This window comes from Homarus americanus, unplaced genomic scaffold, assembly GCF_018991925.1.
Source record: "Homarus americanus isolate GMGI-L3 unplaced genomic scaffold, GMGI_Hamer_2.0 scaffold15894, whole genome shotgun sequence".
Taxonomy (NCBI): Eukaryota; Metazoa; Arthropoda; class Malacostraca; order Decapoda; family Nephropidae; genus Homarus; species Homarus americanus.
Genome location: NW_024754249.1, coordinates 1,460,574 through 1,470,622, shown reverse-complemented (window position 1 = coordinate 1,470,622; position 10,049 = coordinate 1,460,574).

Sequence of the window (10,049 nt, the reverse complement as noted above, 5' to 3'; positions counted from 1 at the left end):
TAATAACATATAATGAAACATACTCATTCTAGGTACTGTACATATACTCATTCTTTTCTTTTTTTTACATTCTTCAACATTGAAATCATATTAACACGTGCACTGTCAGTCGATCTTCACAAGCCCTATCAGGTGGAACATTCTAACACGCCCTATCATGTAAAACGTTCTAACACGCCCTATCATGTAAAACGTTCTAACACGCCCTCTCATGTAAAACATTCTTACACGCCCTGTCATGTAAAGCGTTCAAACACACCCTATCATGTAAAACGTTCTAACACGCCCTATCACGTAAAACATTCTAACACACCCTATCATGTAAAACGTTCTAACACGCCCTATCACGTAAAACATTCTAACACACCCTATCATGTAAAACGTTCTAACACGCCCTATCACATACTGTAAGCTACATCATCCCACCAGAACTCCTCCACAGCGCTGCAAGACGACACTAAAAACGGGAAATTGAATGTTATTATTATTCTCCTCTGCTCTGTGAAAATTCTCCTTCATTCCCTAGTTTTACGACGTTTGCGGGGAAAAAATTACTCGGGGAAATTTCTCTTTGTCAGCATTTTTCTGGTACATTTAATTCACCTGATGAAAAAGTTTCAGTGGGTGTTATGACTTTTTTTAAGACGTGAATAAAAACTGAGAGAGAGACACATTAAAAATATTGGAGCAGCGACCTTACGGAAGATTCTTTTTAGTGTAGCTGAGTTAGAGAGACTTAGCTGTAAGATGCCATCTGCAAACAACAACAAACTGGTCATAAAGTCGATAAATTTTCTGTTTACTTTGAATTATTTCTTTAATGTTAAAAGAAAATCCTTTTATTTTGCTAAACACTTAAAGTTAATAAAAAATAGCAATTTCGTTTGGTACTCGAAGTAATATATTGGGTCAAACACTCAGTATACCCCTTTCCACTCCCCTCCCCCCCGCCTTTACCGGTCCCTGTGATACAAAATTGTGTAGCATTATATAAGACCGGGTATTGTTTCATTACCAAACAGGTTTCTTTACACAGTAGTACACGGTACATCAGAAAAGAAAATTATCTATCTAACGGCGTTAAAGTTGTCAAAATACGACAAAAAAATCCGAATCATTTATGGACAGAATAATGTATCAATTTACTGCTTCGGGCTCACGAGGCTGTACATTTTCCATCAATATTACTTTCTCTTGTTTTTGTCTATCGCAACACAGATCGCTTCAGTTTTCCCGTTTATGATTTTATATGACATCAAATCAAGACGTGTAAGTCAGGAGGGGACAACACGCGACCTCGAGACTTTTGAGGAAATTTTAACAGCCATCATCACTACATCAGAATAACTTGACTGTAAGAGACAATAATTTGTGTTCATGCTCATGGCAGCGTCATGAAGTTTTGTTATTCTAAAATACAGTAAAACTATATAAGACGTAATTGCTATTCCGTGAGAATGTACTTACCAATATATACAGTACAACATACAAACCATACTTCCGACAGTTATTACTGTACACATATCTGGGTACTTGTTAAAACTAAATACCCTACAAAGTGTTTTAAGATCGTGTATTCGTTTTCTCCACTAACTTAACCTAACCTAACGTAGCATAACCTAACCTAGGGTATAGGTAAAGTTTGTCACATATTTTTTTTTGGCTGAGCTATAACGAAAAGTACCCGGATCTGCTATTAGTTTCATATAATATGAGCAGGTTTCCTCACGTTTTCAGACGCGGTTTAAATAATAAAACAATTTCAGATGGCAAAACTTAAATCTTTATGGGTACTAAATCGCTTATACTCTTCAAAACTTTAACGTTTGCAAAAACGTTTATATTTTCTGCAAATTTTTTATCACATGCCAGCGTGTTTATTGCGTAACTCTGCCGCTAAGATGAAAAGACGCAAAGAATAAATGTATCGTTTCAGTTCCACAAAATAGGCAAAAATTTAATAAAATACGCGTCTGATCAAATTTAACTTTGTAAAGGTAGGTTAGGTTAGTAATTTAACGATTCTGCGCTTACTGGATTTGCAAATTATTCTACGTTTTCATCCTCAGCGGGCGAGGCGAGTGGCGTCTGGTGTCAACACCCTATACTATTTCCACGCTAACATGACCTGTAAGCCACACCCCTCGTCTATACCTACAAATAGCTGATTGGTTTGTAGAAAATGCTCGTGTAACTGTCCATTTATTCAAACTAAATGTGTTCACAATTGATAAGAAGACGTTATTCTCTAAAATAATGTTAAATACATGGACTATCAAAATGCAATTGATTTCAATGCATTAGTACTTCAGAGAGAATGTTAGAAATGTTTTAATATTTATCATAAAAGGTCGAAGACAAAATGAAATTCGCTTTCGAATGAAGCCTTTTGCAGCTCATTAGCTGCAAAAGGCGTGTACGTACCATCAACTAAAAAACGACTATAGTATATATGATTCAATACAGAAGAGCAAAATGAGGGTAAAATTATTGTTAATATGAATGTAAATACTTACTAGCCAATGATACGCCACTTGTATCCTTAACGATTTCGTTTTCATTGTCAAGTTATCACCCGTCATTTTTCCACACAAGTAACTAACAAGTAAGTTAAACACCGATATAATAGTAACACCAGCACACAGTAACACTACACTCATCATCAAACACCAGCACTTTGGAAGTGTCACGTGTGTGTTGTAGAACTAGTAGTTTAGTGTATGAGTTTACTGAACGTCCTCCGTGCTGTGACGTACGGCTGATAGAAAATGGACGAGTGACTTCAGCAGAGGTTTGGTTAAACTTATAATTCTTCATAATCGAAGAAAAAAAATCGAGTTAGAATTATTAACTGTTCTTTTATACAAAAAGTCACGCTTACGAATATACTATACCACGTTTCATAAAATTTTAAATGTAAAATTAAACCCCCAAATTTCCAAAACTACGAGACTTTAATCCCCTGGTGGTTGTGCCTCAGTCACCTTGAGTTAACAAAACAAACTTGCTACCAGGTGGAGGTACACAGTGATGTGGCAACAATTATAGTAGTAGTAGTATCTTTTTAAATTGAAAGACAGAGAGAATGTTACCTTGCTTACAAACACCTTTATAAACACGCCCCCTGGTGTTCAAAGTTATAATCAACCTTAGTCATAGAATGTTGACAATTTTGCGCCGCCGACCAAGGATGAATACAGCCACTCCCCGACTCTAGCCTCGTCACGCCAAATTAAATTCTCCTTGAAAATGTAGGAACTATTTTCTAAAGTTTTATAAGAGTTCCGGCTGATGTGAGGCTGGGGGAAATTTGATTTATTCAGAGTTTTTTCTTCCTCAAGTTTCGTCCAGAGATCTTTAGGAATGTTGATATTGGTGAGTGTGTGTGTGTCGACGACCTTGCCGGTCCCTATCGGCCTCTCTAGTCACCTCAGAACTCACCAACGACAGCCTTAATAACTCATATCATGTTATCATAGCTGGATGATCGTTATACTTGATTCCGAATGACAGCAAAGTAGTAGTAATGTGTGGGAGGGGGGGGGGCGAGTGTGTTTGCATGTGATGGCTTACTCCTCGATTACATTGGTACGTGACTGATTCCCGTACATTCAACAATCAATGCCTGTGACGACTGGAACTAGTAGAATGTAAGAAAAATAATAACATCCAAGTCTCAATTCAATTCTGATGACATCTTGAACACTTTTTTTTTATCCTTGATCACGGGGAAATATTAAATTATTTTTTTAACCAGCGAAGATCTCAACATTCAGATATAATTGAGTATCGATTATGATTTAATTCACCAGTTATCACCTTACTACTAGCAATTCAAGCAATAAATTGATCCCTTTTATTACTTGATTATGAATTTTACTGCCCAGTGTTAATACAGGATACTGGATAACACCTTCCCAAGATAAATATTTTCAGGTTAATAGAAGCAATTAATCATAATATAAAAGTCATTAATCAATTTACAACACGTCCAATTCAAACACCCATTAACTTTTCTAATACAAATTAAAGTATATAACTCATTTAAATATATTTTAGGATATCAAAAATATTTTATCATAATATAAAAGCCATTAAAACAGTTTCTTAACAGCGATAAGTCCAATGCTCACATCGACAGTCCTCAACCCCAGTTTTTTTTCAACAAACTCAAGTGACAGAAAAGATCATACCATCATAATTATGGACAATTACCACGTTATTACCGCTTGTCAAATAGATAATGCATCTATGTATGTTCATTATAATGCCATTAACTTATTGATATAGTTTAATAAGAGTTAATGTCTTTTGTGAGTATTTTTGTCTCTGTATGTGTTGTTGACGGACTAGTTTTGTAACAATTTCTACCATTGTCAAATTTCTACCCATTTTCCCAACTTTATCAATAAAACGGAGGCAAATGCAAGTGACAGCTAGCAAGTCCATTCCTATTTTAAGATACACTGGTCCCTAGGTTAACGAACTCAATTCGTTCCATAAGGTCGTTCATTAACCGAAACCATTGTTTCAATGGGATTTTGGGTAATTGGTTTCAGCTCACAGAAAATTACATACAAACTAAAAATAAATGCAGTTAAGTACACTTACTTTGAGGTGTGCATGTAGAAGGCTCCTGGTTGATGATGATGATGATGGGAATTAGAATGGGGGTGGAGGAGAAGGGAGAAGAGAAGGCATTGGGGTGGAAAAGAAGTCACCCCATGCTGCCATTTCACCCATAAAATTTTAGTTCACTTGGTGTAATTCAAGATTATTTTCTTTAAATCAACATTGCACAGCATTATATATTGTCAATATGCAAAATAAACTTCAGAATGACCAATAATTGTATACTGTAAAATTGTAAAAATAGTTTATGTTCAAGAGTCTCAAGCAAGAAGCTTCCTCCACTGAGCAGGGACACCCACTGACGCCATTTTGGATGAGTCAAGTAGCTGTTTGGCACGCTAAAAACTAGTTCCCGTAATTCAATTATGTTAAATAAGTGTTAAAATAACTAAAAACCGATTACTGTATTTGCGGCCTGATACTACAGCTGGTGAGCAGGCGAAAACATGTTGGGAAAAATTCGTAAGAAATTCGTTAACCAAAATTTTTTCGTTAACTGAAATGAAGAATCTTATGGAAGGTAATTAGTTAACCGAAATTTCGTTAACCGAGGTATCACTGTATATATACTTATAGTCAACCAACAATAACTAAAAATCACCTACTGCCACTTGTAAGTCGATATTTTGAGCAGAGTTGGGAATGTTCTTTAATCTAACACCTGTTAACAGGCGCGGAAGCCGCAGAACGAATGTTTTCTGGTATTGTGCATGGCCGCGCATGTGCGGTATACACTCATTTGCCGTTTGGGCTCATTGGCGGAATATTAGCCAAAAACACTAAGAAATTGTGGCAAGAGTAAAAATTAATATAATACTAAAGAAACTAAACCATCTTATTTGTGTAAACTTGAAAGTAGATATCACATGCCTGACATCCCAGTGAAACTTGAGGTATGAATGAGGTAAGAGAAGTGCTCTAACAACTGGCAACTTTTTTCTTTAGCCATAAATAAGAATACTAAAGCACTATCATTTAAATATGTCCAAAGAATAACCATTTTTCTTTGTCACTGCATATACAAGTCTGGAGGAAAAATGTACACATATAGGTTATAATGAAGACGAGAGGTGCGGGGTATGTGGGCCTTACCTGCCTGTGTCAGCTCCAGCCAGTGAGTGAGGTTTGGTTTTTAAACAGTGTTAGTAGTGGCCTTAGATATGTGGGTTCAGAGTTCAGCGACTGAAGCTTCATTGAATCATTTGAAGCTTTGAACACGAATACTTATCATCAGTGTATTAGTCGCGTTTTCGTATATTTTGAAAAATTCTAATGGAGTACCTTACAAATATGAATAAGACGCCTATAGTGAAGAATTACTATATACCAATGCCTGTCACAGATAAAATAACGCCATGAAGGAAACTCATGTGAAGCATTTTGTATATGGATTCAGGACTAGTCGCGTTTCTACATGGATTCAGGACTAGTGGAGTTTGTTTATGGACTCAGGGCTATTAGCAATTCTACATGTGCTCAGGGGTAGTGGCGTTTCTACATAGGATCAAGGCTAGTGGCTTTTCTACAGGGATTCAGGGATAATGGCGCTTTTCTATGGACGGGCTAGTGACTTTAGTATACATTAAAACTGCAAGCTGATGTCTATGCAGGTGATGGTCGTTTCCCCCAAGGATGTAAGGTGTGGATGGGAGAGGGGTTGAAGGGGGGTGAAGTGGGTAGGGAGTGTTGTTGCCGGATCTGGGTTATATCACATTGGAGTCTGTGGGGTTTTTTGGGATTGCCAATACACTTATTCACTGCCCGAGTTGCCAGTAATTATGAGATTGGATTTTTGTTCTACAGGGGTATATTGTTGATGTGTAAGTGCAGGAGAAGTGGTCAGTTGTAGATTTAAGATGTATAGCAGCTGATGTTGGCACTGTCAGGGTCACTAGGAATTGCATTACGGAGGCACTGACACTGGGTTTATAACTATATTCCTTAAATATATTCCACTAATCAATAGTGTGTAACTGAGGTATGACTGACCAATCGTCCAACTAACTAGAGAGCTGACTAGTGATGAAGATAAAATAAAGTGAAACCTACAATAATAAATTTGTAAGCAGTCAGGGGCAGGACATCTTCCACGTTGGGATTTAAAGGTACTGAACATTTTCATTTGTTGTGATTATTATTATCAATGGTTAACATAAGGAGTTTCTGTTTATCATAAATGTAGTGACTTTGAGAATTGGTTGTGAGACAAATAGTTTCTAATGGAATCTTATGTTGGGTAACACACATGTAACCGTACTGTTCTTATTTTTATTTTATTTGTAATTAATCATGAAAATTTATATTGTTTTACATCTTTCTTCACTATGGTGTTATATAAAGTCGCTATATATCCCAACCCTACTGTACTAGATTTGGATTCTCTACTTAAAGGTACAATAAAGATTAACCTGTATACTTGTTCATTTATTTTCATGTGCAGTATAAAAGATTAAGATTACAGTATTAAAGAAATAAGCTGGTTTGTTATAAATATAAAACATACAGTACTAATAAGAAATGTGTACAGTATAAATATACAAACATAGCACTGGAATAACTGCATGTGTTTATTGTGAGATTATAGTAACAAAAAATAAAGAATATATCCGTATATCAAGATTTTTGTCTCCCAAGGGTTGTAGTGGACGTCTCCCCTACAAACTGCGTAGCTGCACACCACCTGCTACCGTCTTCCCTAGCAACCAAGCGTATCCGCATTCCAATGCCCGCCGTATCCTAGCAACCGAGCCAAAAGGCCGGCGACTTCTCGGGTTTTCCCAACATGACTCATAGCGGCTGCTGGGTATATAAGCTCTGTCTCTCCCTTGAGATTCATTCTGACCATTCTTCTTGAACAAGCAACACCTCCTCCTCCGCCGCTGCCTGGCTGCTGATCGCTTCTCCTCGCCTGCCTGGCGGCCCTCGCTCCCGCCAGCGAGCATGGCGACCCACCAGCTGTCCTCTGAGCTTCCTCACCAACCAACTCTCATTCTGCACCTCCAGCACCAGACTGTCTATCATATATCTCATAATATACAAGAAAACCACATTAGAGTTTCCTTCCATCCTGAGTGCTAGACAACATTAATATCTCGATACCCCTACAGGGTTCCACATTCATGTTCGTTTTTATCATAATTCTTTTCATTCATTAACAAAGAGAAAGATCCCAAGGTTCTATCACATGTGGTGCACAAGGACTATGAAATGACTGTAAAGTCATAATTTTTTTGACAACAGAAATATACATAGGCAAGGCATCTATAAAATTGCATATACGAGTAAACTGGAGATTCTTTATAGGACAGCATCCTTTGGGAATGGCAAATATAAATATGCTGGCTAGTACAGGACCCAAGTGGCAAACTATCAGCATTAAATTAGCTCTTTAGATGAAAGATAATTTAACACCCATTCTGATAAACCTGAATCTTAACCCCTGCAAATCACGATTTATTAACGAAAAGACTAAATGTTCTATAAATCATACTGTATTTAGTTTTCCAAAATTACAAAAAAATTTTAAAATAAGTTTGGAGCTTTACAATTCCTTGTACCCAATACATGTTATCTCAAAAGTTGTTCCAGTTACTAATAAATTAACTACAGGGTGTTCCTAAAAGATCCGAATGATTTGAATCTTCAATATTTTCCATACTAATTAAAATATAAAGCTAGAACAAAGTGTAAATGATACACTAACTATCGAAGTTTATTGTTAATTGGTTTGCTTGATTACTAACAGATTGATTGACAACTAATTTTATTGTTATCGTAATTTTTGCTTGTTTCAGGTAATGTCAGTGCATGGAATCCCAATTATGAAAATTGCACTGACGGCACAATGCGTCAAATGGATTATTGAATCCAAATCTGTTACCCAAACTCAGCGGAACTTCCGTACAACATACGTTAAGGATCCTCCATAAAAAAAATAGTACCCAAGACGGGTAAATATTTTTTAAAGAAACTGTAAGTGTCCTACACAAGAAAGGGTACGGTCGTTCAAGCATTGGTGGCAAGACAGAGCAATCAATTATACTTCTCGTATCAATTTAAAGAAAAGACAGGGATGTGAGCCACGTGATTTGAAGGTTGTCAATAGGAAATTCAACATCGAAACTTGAAGTTCAACTCCAGTCTTATCTTTTTCAACTGATACTGTAATTAATTACCATAAAACGAAATTGTTGCATAGTTTAGGCCCAACATCTCTCCAAGGGCTCAGCCTGACATCAGGAACAAAGAGGAGTTTTAAGTTGCATAAGTATGGTTGTAGGTCAAAATTATGTTTAAACAACTTTACACAGTAAATCTCTGGGAATTTTGCAATATCATATATTCTAATTTAACAATGATAACAATAAAATTACATGTTATTTACCTTAAGCATCACCCCATTAAAAGTGAATATCAAATGATCAATGACAATACCCGAGGGCTACCACCTCTATAGGTCTGACTTGGTATGGTGGATGTTAGGACAAATTTTCAAAATTTATGTTCACTGTACAGTATACGGAAAAATCTAGTGATCATAATTATTAATACAATATTAATATTTTTGTTAATTTAGTTAACAATTATGATCATCTTTAATGAATCAAATTGGTAAGACCATTATTTTTAAGATGATTTGTAATTGGCAGTCTTCTTTCCTTTAGTGACATCACTACCAAAAACCTATAGGTCTGACACTATTTGGAGAGCTGAAGTTTTAAGAGTGGTTGAATGCTTCAGGATTCTTAATTGGAGAGATGATATATCACTATTGGACTTAAAACCTGCGTGGGTCACTTACCAAAGCTAAAAACCATAACCAGTACAGTACAGCTTTAGCCTATGCACATAAAACCGAGTGAAGAAAGTTAGTAGTCAAGTCTGACTAGATTTCTTACACACAAAATGATGAGATCCTTTATACTGCATATAATATATTATATTGTAAAGCTGAGGGACAATTAACCTTCATTCATTCTAATGTAGCTGATATATTAAGCTTATGCTATATGCAATAGTTTTCTTAAGAGCACTTTTTACAGACCATAAAGTAAATATATATTAAAGTGTTACTCAGTGGCCGAGAGTTCACCTTACAAGTGAAAGATCATGGGATTAATTCCTAACCAGGGTGAAGGACTGGATTCTGTCTGTACAGTATACTGTACGTGTGCAATAAAATGATACTTGTACATCTGGGTACACTTGCTGATGGTGGAACAACCGTTCTATGGGCCATATGCAAGAACAGCCGGCATGTACACAATACTTTGGTATCCTGGCGGTCGTAATACAATGGAAGAAATGTTTAACGATTATTCAAGAAAGGCCGTGGCGGTAGTCAGGTGTAACAACTCACAGAAGATTGGGAGGTTGGTACACTGTGACCATCAAAACAATGCCCCTTCAAACAATTC